This window comes from Athene cunicularia, assembly GCF_003259725.1.
Source record: "Athene cunicularia isolate RWA chromosome 7 unlocalized genomic scaffold, athCun1 chr7_part1, whole genome shotgun sequence".
In the NCBI taxonomy this organism is placed as follows: domain Eukaryota; kingdom Metazoa; phylum Chordata; class Aves; order Strigiformes; family Strigidae; genus Athene; species Athene cunicularia.
Window position 1 is genome coordinate 15,216,992 of NW_020799107.1, and position 19,934 is coordinate 15,236,925.

Here is a 19,934-nt window from a genome sequence, read left to right on the forward strand (position 1 = left end):
GTGATTATCAAGTGTAAGCCAACCACTAGCTGACAGCATTAGAAAGAATCTTTCATAACAGACTAAATGAATACCACTACGCACAGAAAGAAACATAGAACATTCCTATGAGATCATGCAGGATCAGATGCAGAAATCTTTTATGTATAAAGGGATAACAGAAAGATAGACAACTGTCAGCGACCATTAGACCCATCACTCACTCAAATGCTGCTAGTTAATTTTACTAACAAAAATGTCCTTTTAGCCAGTGGACGAGTTTCTAAATGAACAAAAGTCAGGTAGCTTCCAGTGAACAAAGACTAAGCTCACAAATACATATCTTTATCATCTCATTGTTACATCTACAGTGTAAGCACTCCTTCCAACAGGATTTTTTTTAAAGATTCCTCTTCAGAATGAAAGACTTAAGGGATTCAAATCTTTGTCTCAGGGAAGAAGCCTCAGATCCCATTCACACTGAATCTCTGTCTCTCATCTTTCTTATTAAATTAAATCTAGGAGGGATTAAATCTCTATCCTCATTTAAACTCTGCTTATCCTTATTAACTACAGATGAGAATAGTAACTCTCTGGTGTATACAGTTGCTTCTACATCACAGTGACATCCTCTTACCATTTTAAATCACAAACAACTATAACAGCTCCCTTCTGAAATATTTCAAGTAAGATTTTCACCCATTCCTTTCTTTTTTTTGACTGTGAGCTAGCTGACGGGTACTAATAAGCATTAGCTCTTGTCAAAATCCTTTTAAGAAGATTAGGAGGTGCAACTTGCAAACAGATTTAAAATCTGTTTATACAAGATCCCTACCCAAACTACACCACCACTTGGAACACTAGTTCCCTTCATTTATGGACTCTCAAAATTAACAGCAAAAGCCAACAAGGAAAAAAGGGGAGATCATTCTTAGAATACCCCCCTTCCCTGGAAAAACTGTGTCTGAGACTGTTTCATTCATACAACTGCTCATAGCTGACTCTGTTCAAGTCCAGCAGTTCATGTGCATGGAATTGACTGTAGGGTCTCAGTGTTTAGTGATTCTAATTGCTTAATACAGTCAGATGGGGAAAAAGCAAACAGGGTTAGCAAACACTATGCATCAGGTTGTATAAACTTAACGTTCTCCTAGTGCTCTTTCTGAAACATGAGTACAGAAACCTCTTCCACTTCTGGTCCTGTCAAAAGGACAAGATTTGGGGGGATTTAATTAATAGACTGTGTAGCTTTTTTTCCTCAAAGCTGCTGAAGGCTCAAGAAGCGAAAAAGGGTTTCCATTAGTTCAGAAGCTGACAGCAGGGCTTACTTCCACTGATGCGGCAAGGAGTGTCCTGTGTCAGGCAGATGTGCTGCAGGAAAAGCTCCTTTTGACAAAGGAGCTGCTTCATGACTCTAGTAAAGTGAGTCATCATGGAAGGACAAGCATTCTCACAGGTAGTTGAGCCACACTTTTCAGAGTTTTAAACATCAGCACAGCAGTGAAAAAACAAATTAAAGTCATGTGTTCCTAGTCACTTACTTTTGCAAGCAGCTGAGCTACTTTGTATTAGCAGCCGTTACTTCCACTTGGAGTACAGCAAGTGTGCATTTGAAGGGGGACGCAAAGACAAGCTCTAAACAAAAAAAGGAATCCAAACTTCTAAGTGATATTCATACTAGTAACCTGAAAATTGTTATATTCTCTACAGTGTTTCTTAATAGCTCATTACTGCAAGCCATTCGCTTCAGTAGGCTTTCTTCAAAATATACTGGGTCTAGTATCACCGTGTGCAACCAAATTTCCACAAATACTTTTACTGGGGGGGCACACATTTTGATCCAGCACATTTGGAAATGAAGCCAGAATCTGGGAGATGCTCTCATGCTCTCAGTGAATGATTTAACCATTAATCTATCTTAGAAAATATACCTTCTCCTCCAGCTGAGTTTTACAAAAAAAAAAAACAAAAGCAGCAGCCAGCACAAAAACATGCAAGGAATCTTAACTGTACCCCAGGATAAAAACTTACTAATGTCACTCAAATGAGACACACAGACAAACCTAGTTTAAGATTTAGCTGTTTGGTTAAGATGGTGAAAAAGCATAAAAATGAACTAGGATTCAAGTTATTTGACAACAAAATGCCTTTGAAGTTGATCAGAGCTCCCAGGAAATTACCTCAAAGTTTAGGAGTAAGGAATTAACACTATGTGTCCCAAACTGAGGTGGCCCTTAGTCCTTACTAGGACATGGAATTCTGCCTGTGTAAAAACTCCAGATTGCAGTGTAACAGTAATAGCAATAGCACTCAAACTCATTTCTATTAAGCGTTTATAATCTATAAGAATGAGACTGGTTTTAAAATGATAGTTTTACTTAGTGAGCGAGCATAATGAGAATAATAAAATATCACGGCATCAGTTATCTGCTTTTCCACATGCCTGCAAAACTCAAAGTTTGACCACTTTCCACAAACTATCTTTTAATAAAATTAACATCATTGTAACTGTTGTCATCATCATTAAATTACCATTAATGAACATATTTATGATGCCAAATGTTGTTTTCGATTTCCTAAGTACAAGCTGCCTAGCATGGAACAACATCACTACAGGACAACATAAATCTACTTCCTCATTGCAGATACCTTACTAAGTTGCTGTAAATTTGGCTTTTTTAAAGCATAGTTTGGAATAATATTTAAATAACTAATAATATATTCCTTAGAACATTAATGATTAAACCTATTAATTAGAAAAGTACTATTGATGGCAGATTGAAAATTATTCAAGCTTTAATGTCACTGTAGTCACACTGATAGAAGGCAGTGGTATTAATCCAGAAAGGAACTGTTCCCCAAACCAGGCAGATGGGCTGCAAAAGTAAACCCCAAGGAGGTGAATATCTCTACAACCCCCCCTCCCGACATGGCTCCAAAAGCCTCAAGAAAGGCTTTCCCAGAGAACATATCAGAGCACCTGAAGTCACTCTTCTGTGATCACCGCTGCTGTTCACTGGAGAGCAATCTCACTGAGCTTAGACCCCCTCTGCTAAACTTGTGCTAGTGAGGATGTCCTTCTTTCTGTTCTGTGACACTGATGCTGATATACTATTGAAGCGTCCCTCACTGCTAATGCTGCAGTTATAACTTGATATCCACAAGCATAAGAAGTTAAAAGATGCATTTCAGTGAGACTTCAGATACCAATGGATTTTCTGCTAAAGCTTCTGTCCTTTCCTAAGTGTACTCCTGTTTCTGAAAGTTCTAGTCCAGTGTATAGAATAAGACCACAGTCAAATCTAAAAGTATGGACAACTCAAATCAATCTTAAATTCTTAATTCAATCTTAAAATTCTTCATCTCTCAACAGTTTGGTAGAGGTATGAGGTAGCATAGAAGCATTTTAAGGCAAGGCTGTCCTTCCTGTAGAAAATGTATTACTCTATCCAGTGAAGCACCCACTCCCTAGGCTGCTTCACCCAATTTAAAATAAATTTTAAGTAAAACAAATGGTGAAAGTGTTACTGTTGTCTTCATTTTTTTTTCTTAAAACTACTGCTTCTTACCGCTTTTTCCCAACTTTTCATCATCTTTGTGGGGCAGCTGCTGCTATATTTCCATCTCCCTTAAAGTCTGCAGGGTACAAGCCCAGAAAGAGCTTTAGCAGCTGCTGTACTACTAACTGGCCCTGCAATCATAACTGAGTAGGTATCATGGCGTGAGCATAGCAAATGCCAAGACAAAACCATGCAGGAGGAATGACTGGTTTGGAAATGAAAACTTCAAACTTAGTATCTCTTACCACGAAGGATAATGCAGGCTGACACTCCTACACTCCCCCCTCCAATCTGCAATTTAAGATGATTGTCCCTACATTTGTATTTCAACAGGGTACTGTGCTGACATCCCATCTCTCCATGGCCAAAATGAGGTGGGCATTTCCAGTGTTGCAAAGCAGGTCTATAAAATGATTAGGAAATGACAAAAAGCAGGAGTATTTAATTTATTTTCACTACCCTACAAGCCTTTCTGCTTTGTTTGACCACTAAACACTTCATCCAGCTCCTTATTTATGTTATTAATTTGCCTCCTCACAGCACAGTAAGTCTTATCTAGCAATAATGTTTTCACACAAGACATCTCATACGTCTTCTCCTTCCACTTCTTCAGTACAACATCACAGCATACATACACAAGTGACAGCATCACTGCTAGTTATACATCTCTACTCAGTTACGTCAATAAGGCTTCTTTAAAGGATATTTTACCCCTAATTTATTTGGTTGTGAAGATTTCAGGCATGTATTTTAGAGAGATAAAACAATTTTCTTGACAATGTCTACTCGACTATCTGTAAAAGGAGATTATAAAAAAACCTGCCAGGAGTGTATTCTTCAACAAAGATATTTCATATCTTTAAGTGCAAACTATTCAAGCCCAAAGTTTAAATACAGACAGAGGATAATTGCTACAATTCTCCAAACACACTATTTCAGCAAGTATTTCTGTTCATGCGTAGCATATATAGCTTTATAAGACAAACTATTTTGATGGTGTTAAGGTTAAATATTTTAATATTTATGTATGCTATGAAAGACTTGTTAACCTAGAAGAAAGGAACAAGTTGGAGTTTTTTGTTTTGTTTTTATCAAGTTTATCTAATGACAACCTATTACTTTCTCTTCTACTATACAAGTCCTTTTTATTAGATTCTTCTTCATAATTGGTTTGACACGGGAAAAAAAAAAAAACAAAACCAAAAAAATCCCCAAACCAGAAGATATGTAGTTTTACCTTCTTTGCCAAAATGCGTCTAGCATTTTAAAACATTTATTTCTATAACATCTGTTCAAAAATCTGAACCCTGCTCTAACTGAACAAAACCACTAAAGTTCATTTTCTTCCCTTGCTTTTTAACTCTTTAAAAGGGCAATATTGCATTTCAGAGAGCAGTGACAGCCCATGAAGGATGAGCAGATACAATGTATTTCTTCCACTGGTGAGGCTATTATTAGAAAACAGAGTATCACACTACATAATAGACAAATAAAACTAGTTGATCTCTGGATTAAACTGAAGCATCTGTCACCAACAGTCTCTGTGATAATCTCTCATGTCCTCCTATGCAAGGCACAAGAAATGCTGTAGATCTACGCATGTACTTACTGACCAGTCAGTTAAACGCAGACTAACTGGCTGTCAGCTGCAGTCAGAAAGAATTTGTAATAGTTTAGTTCTGTCTTCTTCAGTAAGGGCCAAAGGAAAGCAAATATCGATGACTCTACTTACACAATCATCTCATTATTCTATTACTCAATTGTATTTGTGCCTTCAACTCAGTTTGGCCAATGCACTGAAAAATTATTGGAGGGTTGGGCTGAGCAATCAAGTGCATTTCATTTCTTTACATACCCTGCTCTACAAATTATGCAACCTTCCAGCAGGTCGATTTTTAGATCTGTATAAAGTGTGAAATGGCAAAAGGTGTATTTATTAAGTAATGATATTCATAAAGATTTATTTAAGTTTAAAATACACTACCTGATAATGATAATGGTAATGATAATAGGATAACATTCCTGATAATGATAATAGGAAACAAAACATAAAAAGAATTATTTTCACCTTCATATGCTTTTTAAAAAGACAAAATACTTAAAGAGAAAAAAATAAAACTGCAAGGAAATTTTCTCCATTTATGAAAATTGTTATGCGTGGTGCATGTTTTGCAACCAAGGTGTGACTAAATGTTATTGAATAAACCTTCCAGCCTTCATAAATGTGAGCTCAGGACAGTTAAAATTCCATTTGACAGAAGCAGATCTGAATGAAATTACATTCACCAGTGCTGTAGTTTCATAATAGACATTAAAGTGCTTTAATATGAAGACAGAATCTGAGATACATTGCAAATGAAATTTATAATTGAACAATATGGAGAAGTGATGATATCCTTTGATTCAAACTCTGGCCACTGCCATCCACCAATACACTATGCTAAATGTACCTTTACTCATTAAGGAACTGCATCATTACAGTCAATGAAAATTTAAAACTTACAGGAACCAGGAAATAACTTCTACAGACTTACATTGACATATATTTTGACAACTGCTGAATTAAAAGATGAAGTGGAAAGTCAGTTAAGGAAACATTCGTTGAAGATACTGATAAAGCAGCAATAGTAAGTGATCACGCCAAATATAGTGCAGAAAATACTAACAGAATAAAGGAAATAGAAGAATGATGAGCTTGTTAAATGCAGCAAATTTTAAGATGCGGACAAAAAAAGATGTCACATTGGATAAAAAAAAAATATACTTGTATTTGAAAAATATCTGGTGGCCACCTGACTTTGAGGGCATGATTTAAATTAGCTTGTTTGTTGAGTTTTTATTCCTTCACTGGAATATAAGTGTTTTAAGAGAAATTTAATCTGCTCAGAATATAGGATTTTAGAGATCAAATCCTAACCACATGCCAAAAACTCAGGCAATGACAGTTTAGACATGTTTCCAGTATCATCTGGTAAAAGAGAAAACCTACAGTTGCACAAGCACCGTGCCAATCATGCAGCCACTTCACAACACTACCAACTAAATTTGTAAATGCCATGTCCTGATATGCATGTGCACGTACTAGTTTGCTCTGGTGGGCCATGACAATGTTTATACACATGAATGCTAGGACAAATACTATTTCTTCCTCTTAATATCTGTCCATAGAACAAGTGTGTAACTTACTGCAACCACATGTAACAAATGGAAGTCCATACCAGAAATGCCTAAACCCATGAGCAGAAAACAAAACAGCTTGAATTTGTTTAAAATACAACTCCTGCTCTCACTATGAGTTATTTTGAATTCATATATTCAATAAAATGCAGAGACCTACAAGCTTATGGCAAGCTATATTAACAATTATTTTGGTCTCTCTGAGGAGATATGGAAAGAAAAAAGGCTTTTTTATTATTCATCAAAGACTGCACCTTTGCACTGGACTAGAAAATGAGTTGCATGATGCGGAAAGATAATTTTGTTATTATTCATCACTCTCAGAAGACTGCTCCTTTGCATGAGTGCTAGAAAGCACTTAGGCTATGTCTATACTGCTCTGTCTCCCAGTTTCCACATTCACCACGGTGCCTGCTGCTGACATATCCCCATGCAGACTTGATCCAAGCATACACCAACTTAGCCACATACTACAAGCAGAGAGAAAACACCAAGCATGCCGGCCAACAGGAGCTGCAGTATATGTCCATCATTTTGTTCAGATCCAAACTAAGTGAAAAATGGTGGTGTTGTTTCTATGGATTTGTTACAAATAGAAAGCAAGGGTAGAAATTTAAAATATATAGTAATCAGTGTATGTTTTGTCAAATGCATAAAAATATTTTTTAAGTAAATAAAATAGCATCATAAAGCAATTCTAAAATATTCACAATATTGCCTGATTATAAATCTATATCCCATTATCTTTGACATAATTACAGGTTATAAAGGATAACAAGCATTTTCTGTATTTCTTTTATAACAATTCTTTCAGAATATCATCAGTTCTTCATTCTAGCCTACCCATATACTCATAAGAGACCTGTTGACTACTAAGCATATACAAATAACTTACATCTCAAGTATATGTTACAATGCTAAAAATAAATCCTGATTCAATTATGTGGCTGTTACATAGCTTCAGTCTGAAATTACACTCAAATCTATGGGAGCTTGGCTTGAGGTACAGATCAGAGATATTATCCTGTACGTGTTATTCTGTTTTTTTGTTAGATGTAGATGATGCAAGTTGAAAGTCTAACAAGGATGACAAAGATATAAAAGCTCAGTATTATGCTGGTTTTGGCTGGGATAGAGTTAATTTTCCTCATAGTAACTAGTATGGGGCTATGTTTTGGATCTGTGCTGAAAACAGTGATGTTTTCATTATGGCTGAGCAGTGCTCACACAGTCAAAGCCTTTTCTGCTTCTTGCACCACCCTGCCAACAAGTAGTCTGGGGGTGCACAAGAAGTTGGAAGGATGCACAGCTGGAACAGCAGATCCCAACTGACCAAAGGGGATATCCCACACCATAGGACATCCTGTTCAGTACACAAACTGGGGGGAGTTGGCCAGGAGGGGCTGATCACTGCTCAGGGACTGACTGGGCACTGGTGAGCAATGCCACTGTGCATCACTTGTTTTACTTGGATTTATTTCTCTCTCTGTTATCTTTCTTTCTTCTTCTTCTCCTCCTCCTCCTCATCCTCATCATCATTATTATTATTAAACTGTTCTTCTCTCAACCCACTAGTTTTACTTTTTTGCCAATTCTTCTATCATCATCATCATCACCATTATTATTATTATTATCATTATCATTATTATTATTATACTGTTCTTCTCTCAACCCACTAGTTTTACTTTTTTGCCAATTCTTCTCCCCAGCCCACCAGGGCAGGGGGAGGAGTGAGTGAGCAGCTGCGCGGTGCTTAGTTGCCAGCCAGGGTTAACCACAGCAAGTATGTACAATATGTCCTGGAAACGCTTTTTTGTATTTAAATAATTTATAAATAGCTGAGCAAAGATTGTAACATTCTTAGCACAACAGGCTAGCAAAGGTACTTGCTTTGTACTGTGATCTGCTCCTTCAGGTCTGCTAAGGCACTGAAGGTTAATACACAAAAAAACACAAGATGCCATAGGCAGGTATAAAATCCTGGGATCTCCGACTGTTGACAATGCTGTACATCATTAAAAAGTTTGTATCTGAATTCAATTAGAACATTTACCTGTATTCATAAGTGTGATTAGGTTTAGAGAAATAATAGTTATGTAAAAAATACTATGTCTACCATTCAGTAAAGGTATGTCAATATAGAAATATCCTGGTTAGATATTCAGTGTGAAAGCAACCATGAGAGTAGAGAAGACATTGTTCCTGAGCTAATACACACCTGCATAAATCAGCAATCTTCTTTTAATTATGAGCAGATCGGACATACAGAAAAATGCTAAGATGGTAGGCATGCTTCTGATCCCTGGGAAATCAGTGGTAAGGCAACTATTTACTTCAAAGATAAAAGGACTGTTTTCTTTAACAGAAAAATTATTCACATCTCCAGGTACAATGAGGTACAACAGTTGCTCACTGCTGATCTCTCTCTCCTGCAAAAACAAAATATTCTTGATAGACCACAGTGTTCTGAACTTTTCCGTTCCTGCTTTTCCTTACCTTTGCACCTGTGACTCTATATAAAAATATTGTCCTGATTCATTTTTCAGTGCTGATCTTTGGCTTTTGTGGTTTGAAAGGGAATGAAAGGGCTCAAACAAATGAATTTCTAACAATTATTAAGACTAAACTGTGATGTGATGAATGAAAGCTTTGCTTGTGCTTTGCTTCATTTGTTTCAAAGCTCTGATTGGTGTTTTGCTTCATTTGTTTCTCAAGGACTCCTGAGTCCTCAGCTGCTTCCTTAGATCCCTTTGACTGTTTAGGTAAGATTGACATGCTTGTTAGGGTCCCTACATTAATCACTGATGGCAGACTCAAGGCCTTCGGTGGGCACTTGGGCAACTCCTAGAATGAGATAAGGGGAGCTCTAACAAAGAGAGACACAGAGGCCCTATTCTGACTTAGGAGGGAGACACCTGGACTTCGCTTCACAGCGCATGCTCTGGAAAGAGGGTCAACTAGCGAACACTGTGAAGAAGACTACTTACTTCCTCCCCCGACCACGGAAGACCCTCACCCTATTTTCACTACGCTTGCTTGGATTATGCAAATGAATTCTGGGAACTCATTATCATAAGACACTCCTTTCTAGGAAATCTAATAAATATGTATGATTTGTGTGTATGTAAACTGATGTCCCTTTCTAATTCTTGGGAGCCCTTAGTGTGGAGAATCCCCAGGGCAACCCCAGCTCTGACAATAAAAAAATACCTGCTTAACAGTTCTATTGGATTCTGACTGTTAATTTCTTTGTTTTAGGTTAGTAACCACACATGAAAACTGCATGGTTGAAGCACTGGTGGTCCTAACCCACAGTACCCTACATAGTAATAACATTTCTCCCGAAACATTTTGGTGGTTCTTCATCTTTATATGTGTTCTTATTTCAGATGTTAGTAGTTCTAGTTGATGTGTGACTTTAGGAAAAACATGAAGAACATCTACAAAACACATCATTTCTGTACATGATGTATTTCATTATTTCCATTTAGAGTTTAATTCTCTTTTTTTTTAAAGAATGAAGTTGGATAATCCATATTACATGCCATTTTAATTATCTTTGCTGAGGCTCACCAAAAATTCTGAAACATAACAGTTTTAGAACTGCCTTCCTCTTGAAAATACAAATATATTCATTAACTAAAACATATTAAAGTTATATTTATTATTTAATAAAAACACATGGTATCCTACAGAGAATTGACTCATTAAATGATCCTGTATTTACAGAACCCACACCTAGGTTAGAAAACGTTATGAGGCTTTTTTAGAGGCTTAAAATACATACGAATTACGTAATAACCCAAAAGAGTACACTGATAGATCATCTATAGAAAAGAAATACACTCTAGAAATACATCTGTGCAAATTAATTAAAAATGCTTTAGCTAATAGTACTTAAATTCCTGTAGTACTTTGCCAACATAGCTTTAACTGTATTCATTAAATGGAAAAGCGGAACAAAACGCTTAAGTGTACTTCCAACCATCACAAAGCAAAGCATGGCAGAGATCAGGAAAAAAACTACAATCACTCATGTCCCGGGTTTGTCCTACACCGGGATTACCTTCTGAAAAGAAGGAAAATAATACATAACCCTTCAGAGCACCTGGAACTGATTCTTTCCACTCAACAGATTGGTGCTACCAATTTACTCCAAGTAACAAAAAGGAAGGAAAAAGTTTCATCTTAAATAGCTCTAATGAAATTCCCGTTATAAAAATGGTCAGCATACTAATTTTCATATAAATTTAATCACATTTCTAAATAAAATGCCTCACATGTGTTTCCTGAAAACATTCACTCCCTAAGGCTATGCACCTCATTAAGCACGAACCCCTGAACTTTAATGCACAATTTAGATCTCACAATGCATTGCATTTAAGAAACCTGAGAAATGACAGGATCATCTACCAAAAAGTACTGGGGCTCATACTCTGCTTCTTCATATCTGCTCAATGTCAGCTTACAGAGCGGAGAGTCAGGCCCGCTGCTTCACTTCAGATTTTAAATGGCTAGGTTACCATCACCAGTTCTGTTTGTGTTTACATTTAGAGTACTTTCAACTTTTATAAACATGATTTAACCTCTAAGAGGTTCCTCTTAAGTCACATATTACAGAGGGAGGTCAGTATCTGTGGTAGGTATCTAGGCCAAAAGTTACATTAACTTCTTAGAGTTTTCTGCCTGGCCTGTTAAGGAAAACCTAATTAGGGGTGCAGTCCTCTAACACTAGGAGGCTACCTGGAATAGCAGAAATTATGAAAAGAGGAAGGTTCCTTTTGTGTGTGCAAATGCTTCTCTCCACAACGCAACCCCAATTGTCATCAACTGTCAAAAGCTGGCTAATGATGCTCTGTAAACTGCTATATGCCAGGTAAGTGAATTCTCTCCAATAGCTTTATTTGAACCGTATAGCATATTTATGGCCTAAATGTTAGTTAACTATTTTCCTCGACTACCAGGAGACACAGTGAGCGTTCAGAAATCAAATCACTTCACTTCTGAACTAATCCGTTAAGTGCTGAAGGTAGGAATGCAGCAAAGGACCTTCAAACCACCCACCATGCAACTCGACACTGCGAGACTCACTTTCTGCTGCAACACGCAGAGAACGCACTCCAAAGAATTTATTTTTTAAAAATAGTAAATAACTTGCCAGTATTTTCCGAAGTGAGTACCCCACCTCTGAGCACACGGCCGGCAGCCGTAACTCCCGCCCGCCTGGAGCTGGGGGGGCCTGCAAGATGCAGGTTTTTTAAGGATGCTAATGCATACACGATTTTAAAAGTGATGAGCAGAGGAAGGAATGCAGAGCAGCAGGTCTCCCTGTTTTGCAAGGTTCTGTGTGAAATATTGTCTACAAAGTATTTCAGGATCTAGATCATATCCTCCCAAGTAATCTCTGTATAACCATAAACTTCAGTTTACAGTCAACACAACCTGTCTTGAGTAGTGTGGAAGAGGGGTAGGAAGCTGCACAAATCTCAGCAGGATGTTTGGGGTTACGTGTAGATGACAGTAAAGTAAAACTCAAACTGTGCCTTCATTCAGGCTTATAACTCCTCTCTGCTTTACAGTCTGGACACAAATGATTAATTCAGATGCTGATAATCTGCCAATGCCTTTTACAGTTCTCCATGGGCTATCTTCTCTGCCCTCTGTTCTAATCTCTTTCACTGTACCAAGTGTAATTTTCTTACATACAGGTGCTACTTCACATTTCACATCTACCTTTTAACAGCCTCATTGCTGCCACAGCTTCTTCAAAACTGTAACAGAAATAAATGTTAACATCAGGATACTGAACAGTATGATGAAAAACCTAAGGGAATATATCTAAAAATTCCTTTTGCTAAAAGGATACAGCTAAGAAACTGGCATAGCAGAAGAGAATGCCACAAAAGCCAATTCTTTCATTTTGCCTTAAAAAAATTAAAGTGCATGCCAGAGGAATAGAAGAAGCTGCCAATCAGTGAAATCAAAGCTGCAGCTCTTCCTTTGCTATAGTCCATGGGGGAAAAAAAATGAGAAATTCTTGCACCTTAGCAATCAGTCTACTTGAGGAAAATCAATGTTATTCATTCCTCAATATGTGAGTGTTTGTGAACCAACAGAACGAGAGCTTCTAATGTAAGAAACTCTAAATTCTCAGATGAATGATTTATAACATAGTATGTACATTACAGATGAATCAATAAAGCTCACTAATTTTGTACTTCCATTATAAAACATTCATCACATTGTTCCACATAATTACAGTTTTCCTTCCAGAGCAATCACACAAGGCAGCCCTTACAGCCCTTTCTCCCCTCAACCAAATTGAAGCTGCAGAAAATGCTCTTTCCTCTCAACTGGCATAAGGCCTGAGAAGGAGCCCAGAAATGAATCCTAGCTGAAGGCCTTTAGCTTTTCTCATGGGCCGTTTCACTGACACAGACAGCATTACACATACCAGTACCAGCAGTTTTGTCCATCACAACAGCGTAGCTCAGGCAGCAAAACCACAGTGCCACAACTGTTCAGTGTTCACTCAAGTCACCTCTGTCCAGTCTTCTTCCCATCCGCTAACGTTTAGTGCCCCAGGCACTTGAGGACAGGCTAGGCTTCCATAAAGGGTAGCAAGCTAGGATATTTCCTTGGTAAGCAGATGACTAGGAGAAAATAGCCCTGAGCTTGAAAAGACAAGACCTTTGGAATGAGCTCCCGAGATGCGATTTGTGGAAACCTTTGTCCGTGTTCATGAATGCTACCCTTGACCAAGCAACCCACCTGCCCTGGGACAGCCCTCTGCAGTTACAAATGCTTTTGATTCCAAGGAATGCAGTGCCTGTAGGGATGAAGGGGATGTTGATCAAGTTCTGGATGTGGGCCGACACAGCTCAGAAATGTACTTTTTTTGTGGAGTAACCATTAAACAAGAGTTTAAGACTTTGTGGATTGTGCGAGCCAGACAGGCCCAGAATGGGCTAGGAACCCCAGGTATAGCCATACTTCATTCAGAAGTGTCTCAATGAGTGAGCAATTAGAGCAAACCAGCCAAAATATACCTCTGGCAGTTGGATTATGAGTAATCATGTATCGTTCTGATTAAGACGTGAGTGAAACTTCTCAGAGAAATTTAGGCAGCAGGGAATAAATATTTGATTGCTTCAGAATATCAGCCTGTGTCAACCAAAGGGTCTCCAAACTGCACAGAAATGTCAGGAGCTCCTGACTATTGAAATCAGAAATCCTGGACCCGAGGTCAGCGCATGTTCTCCTGAGATAAAAGGTACCAAATAAGCAGTATATATATCACATGACACGTTAAATAGAATGCAGATTATCCTGTGACTCTTAAGAATTCAGACCATAAAAGCATAGGAAATATATCATTTGAGAGTATTGGCCTTATGTTAATGGGGTCAAGTGCCCATTCACCAGTAAGAGTATATGCTAAAGGAAAATGCTGAAGCACACTTCTTTAGTATGAGGATCGTATCTCCTCTTGGTGCCTCATAATCCCCATTCTTCATTACTTTTCTAAGATATGTACTTGTATGAAAAATAGATGATTCAAAAGACATTTGAGACCCAGGACTGTTCATGGCCCAAAATGCACATACGCTCAGTCTCACCTATATCTATACATGCCTTCTATTACTCCTTTTGTGAAGTTTCACCTCAGAAAACATAAAGGATTATGCATCATTAAAATGACTTGTGGTGTGAAAATATCTTTCTCAGAAACAGATCCTTCTATTTCAGCGTTTGTGGAACTCCACAACAATGTTTCAGATTTAATTCCTTCCTGTTGAACAGAAGGCTAATGGGACTTTTTAGAATTTGATTTGTGAGACTTGATTAGGCAGCCAAAAATTTGGAATGGCAGCTGCTTTCAGAAGGGATTGCTGCTGGGAAATGGAGATTTGCCAGCTGAGGTATGTGAAAGATCAACTGGCCTTCTAACTTTCCACAGTTTACAAGGGAGTGACAGGGCCATGCAGAAGCCCTTAAGCCACAGAAAACTGGAAATCAACCAGCCTTCAAGTTATTCTTTGCCATAAGACTGTCAGAAAGTGTAGGGTGCAAACTGTTTGCATTATAGGACATAAAGGTAGATCATGTTGAGTTTCATACCTTGACTATTTCTGTCCTTTTTCTTGCCAATACAAATACTCATTCCTTCTCTTTTTTACTCAAATACAGCCAAAGAACTTTTGCTAAAATCTTCCAGATTTCCCTCAAAAAGGAATTTGCTATGAAAAACTTGAACCAAAAGACTAAATGATAGTTGTTAGAGCTTAAAGAAAATTAATAAATGTATTTTTTAAGGTGTGCATTACACAGTAATAGGGTACAAAAGAGGACTACTGTGGAAATCTCTTTACACCACTAATTATGTCAAGATCTTGAAGTTTCCAGCAACTGCAATAATACTGTTAAAACAAAGAACAGTAGGGGTTGCCCTATTTTCTATGTCAGTTTTGGATGCTATGCATAATACTCCATACTAATGAAATTACAGTTATGATATAGTGAGGAATTAGTGGACACAGAATCTATACCCTGCCATTGGCATCATAAAGCAGTTTCATTTCAGAGCAAATTCACACAAAACCCCAGAAGCTCACTCCTCAGCTCTGACCATCTGTGTTCAAGAGAGTACCTAGAGGGAACAGCTGGCTTCAAGCCACCAGCGTACTCCCCTGATTGCTACGTCTGCTGAAGTATTACTCAGCCTCAGGACTTTTCTAATTCAGACTGACTGTACTGGATCTAATTGATAGCTCAAGGCATTGACTGCAATCCTTTGTCCCTAAAAAACAACTGGCAGACAAGGTAAGATAAGGCCAGCTCCAGCAGCTTTAAAACATTTAAGATTTCCTTTCTCTAGAGGAATCTCAAGTTTGTTACTTAAGGTGATTTTAAGCTTGTTTTGTGTTGCTGTATGGAAGCTGAATTAATTAACATAAGTCCAGAATAAGCACATAAATTCTACCTCAAACAATAGTTTAAACTAATGTGTCACTTGGAAGTCCTGGAAGTACAATCAAGATTGATGGAACTATGATGCATGTTTAGAATCCATCAGTGCCACATTCAGTGTCGTTAGAGTTGTAGCAACCAAAATGTATTATCAGTTGTATATACGCAACACCTACTGACTTCAAAATCGGGATATAGTGGAATAAAGACAGGGAAACCTGCATATGAGTTCTTTCAGGATCTGTATGCTGTGAGGACTGCAAAAGATGTGATGATGTACAAACTTAAAATCAACACATATATTAATAAGGCTGTCCTGTAAAGCCTACAAGCAGCATATTGATTCTCTTCTCCAACGCTATTCCTTAAACCCAGCATATAATGACATAGCAAGGGTTTTTTTGAACACATAAGAGCTCCCTTCCCAAATTAGCTTACTGCGTCATTCCCTGTTCTATCTCTCGCTCCTGTCCTCCTCACTGATTCAGGACAAGTTTCCAGATCCTTTAAAAGCACTTTCTTCAGAAATTCCACGGCACTACGAACTTTTCCCCCCATCATTCAGGACGCCCTTCCAACACACTTCCCATGATAGCTCTACCATGATACTGTGGAAAAAGTCTCAGTGTTGCCAACAGCAGAACAGATAAAAGTGAGATAGATATAGATAGACTGGAAAGAAAACATATGGTGTCCTATATAGAAGGCATAGCATGAGCACAGGTGCAACGTGGAGAAAACAGCTGAGCTGATGTTTATGTGAATCAATAAAGTTCAGATTCTGGGCTCTTTAAAATTAATTGGCAGTTTGCTGTTGTGTTCAGCAGGACCAGAACTGTTGCCCAAATTCCTGAAAGCAAGAGGTAACTGCACTTCCAGCATATGTCCAATTTTATATATGCCTTACTAGTTATGCAGATTTTCTAAACAGTAAAGGTCTGCTTATTCACTACATATAGTGCTGTATTCTGCATTATTTTGCCCATCTTTATTTGACATTGTCCTTCCTAATGAATGTAAAATAAAAGCATTGTCTATATCATAGTAAGGACTAACACAAGGAAGATTGTATTAGTTTATACTCCTTGAGATAAAATACTCTCAAATTCACAATATGATTTACAGTGAGTCTGTAATACCATTTCTCATTAAGAAAACATGATGCATCAATCACCTTTTGTGTTATTACTTGGCACAGGTTTAGCAGCATGTTGAACAGAAGTGCTATAAACATCTTTCTGTTTAATGACCAGTATCAAAGCCTTTCTGTGAAGTCACATTTTGAACAGATGGTCATTTGATTTGCACACCTGTAATCTGAGCCCATATCCTGAGATTAACTCCAAAAAGACTCAAGAGCAACCATACAGTAAGAAATATGCTTCGAATTACTAATGTTGATAACATTATGGGTATGCATAGGTTTCATATTTTTGCTTTAACTACTTTCTTTTGATAGTAGTTTTCTCCATAGGGTTTTTCTCAAATTCTTCCAGTCTTACAAAACTAGATGAACAGGGGAAGGTATAAATGGGGCTATGCTGTTTAGTCCACTTCCCGAGAGATGTCAAGACCTAGATATCTGGGCTGGGAACAGAAGGTGGAATCTCAGAATCTTATTTCACGGGAAAAAGAAAGTCTGAAATAAATAAACAGCAAGTTCTAACTTAGTCACAAGAGTATTGTAAAGATTAATTAGCTGATGAACTATAGTTCTTTGAAGATGAAATGCTTCACATAAATGTTCTTTTAATTTATTAGTGTTTAGATCTGCAGACACATCAATATACTGGACTCAAACAGAACTTCATATGCCCCACTCAGGACAACATAAGGAACATAAGAAAAGATAATAAGTATTAGGAAGATAGTTGCCAAAGATATGAGGCAGGCTGGGACTCCGACCATTCTACGTCCCTTTTCAGTACAACATTCAGGACGCAGTAGAATTTAGTGCCACACTAGACCCACAGCCTGCCACCGTGCTCCTTATTCAGTGAGTACAGGGCAAGCACATCAGTGCTTCTTAATGGACTCAAAACTGATCAGCTGGGGCTGAATCACAGACATGGTCAAGAGGGTCTGGCTTTATGCTCACTCATAGGAATAGGGTTCATGGAGGCTAGGCTGGCTCTCCACATACCCACAGGGTCTTGGCAGGTACGTTATTTCAGCTCCCCACAGCCTGAAAGCAGCTGTGCTGCCTCTGGGCCTGACCTGACACACACAACAGCATGCACTAGAAACTCCACACTACCTTATCCACACTGCACTGTCAGCTCAAATGTCTCACTTTCTCTGGCACACACTTAATTTACTATGGCTAATGGAATTAATCATTGGATTGTAATTATTCACTCATTCTTTCACCCAAGGTACAAAACCAAATTAAATTCTTATTATCTATATGTATAATTCCTTATTCCTTTATCATTCGTTGCTAGCTTTGCTGTATTTCAACAATCATAAATTTTCATCAAAGGCTGAAAGGAAAAGTGGTTTTGCTTAGTTGCAGAGCCAGATAAACACATTTTTAACTGTTCAGGCTGAGTTTTATCTTCACAACATAGTGTCAGCTCTCTCTGGATGGATATATTTCTGGGCAGGAAGAGCACTAGTTCATGGCTTGAACCTAAATTTGCTAAAGCTGCTATTGAAGCCATTAGGCTATCATAATTTGTTGTTATGAAATAACTAGTTTTCATCATTTTACTGGGTGGAGTCTGAGGGAAAGCCTGGGAATTCCTAGGAGCAAGGTATCCCATTAAACATCCTTGTGGTCGCTATGTCGTCATAGATGATAGCTCAGCAAGAAAATTTGTAATGGGTAGAAGGTAATCCTCCTTAGGTCCCTTGTTTTCATAATACTGATCTTTCCATACTAAATTCAAATGGATTTCATTTTCAACATTACTTGATCACTATAGGAAATTTATTTTTCCTAAAGTCTGTTCCCCATTTCTCCTAGCAATCAGTTCCAGAAATCAGAAATATCCATTTATAATTCTTTTCACAATTGAGTTTTTGTATTGATGCATAGGTACTTAAAAAACAAAGCTCTGATGCAATATTGAGATTCTTCTATTTACCTCTATTTTTGTATTATTCATGAGATGTGTGGCATAAAATCACCAGACTGCAGTCCCCATGAGCTCCATCATGATAGTTCATGAAGCAACCATTCAGTAGGAAATACTTTTATTTATGTCAGTACCACATCTCTCCTTAGAATTAAGAGGTTTTCAAGGGAAAAAGGCACATAGTACTTAGATTCCTGGCAAATAAATTTCCTGTCCTGTGGCTCACAGATTATTTCAAAAGCCTTCCCTCTCTAACTCCCAATGCCTATTGTTTTCAAACACACGTAAGCAATCTTAGCTGTCCCACTGATTCCTTGTTTGTAAAATTGAGATCTGTAAAATATTATCCCTACCATAAAATAAACATTAAAGCTAAAAAGCTTTGTCAATTAATCCCATATAACTGGGACATGTAATTTAATTAGACCTTACATGAAATAATGACTTATAATCTTCAGTGAATAAAGAAAAAAATATTTCATTATTTTCTGAAAATTCTTTCAGTTCAAAAGATAGACAGCTATGAGTCCACTTCTGTAAAATGAACTCAGATAAAACCTACAAATTATTTCAGTGCAAGTAATAAATTCATAAATACATTAAATGAAAGTCAAGGACATCCAGTAAGTCTAAAACTGTCCTGTTTACATAGGTGTTTTTCACTGCTCTAAGGACAGGACTGTAATTAGCATCATAGGAGTACCCTAATCAAAGCATTCAGAGCTTTATATTTACTTGTACAGTGCAGTATGGACTGTTATAGGTAAAGATCATGTGACACACATCTGCACATGACAACACATTTATATAGTAATTCATTGTGCAGCTATTCTATTCATCAGAATACAGTAAACAAGTTAATTCCTTCTGCAAGGTTTGGTTCACAGGATTACAGATTTAGTTTTTCTGAGAGCCTGCTGGGGGCACCAGCACACACCCATAAAAAACAAATAATGAAATTAGGCAATTGAAACAAGAAAATCAAATTTAATCATTTATTTACATGTTAAAATGACAGTACACCTCAGATTATGTATGATGTGTGTAGTCTTCTTTCCACAGCTTTGAAAATAAACCTTACAATAAATTTGCTTGCAGGCTTATACACACAAGTAGTTTGGACCAAATGGCTAAAGACCGAGCTGAAAAGGCAGCCCTAATATTGTAT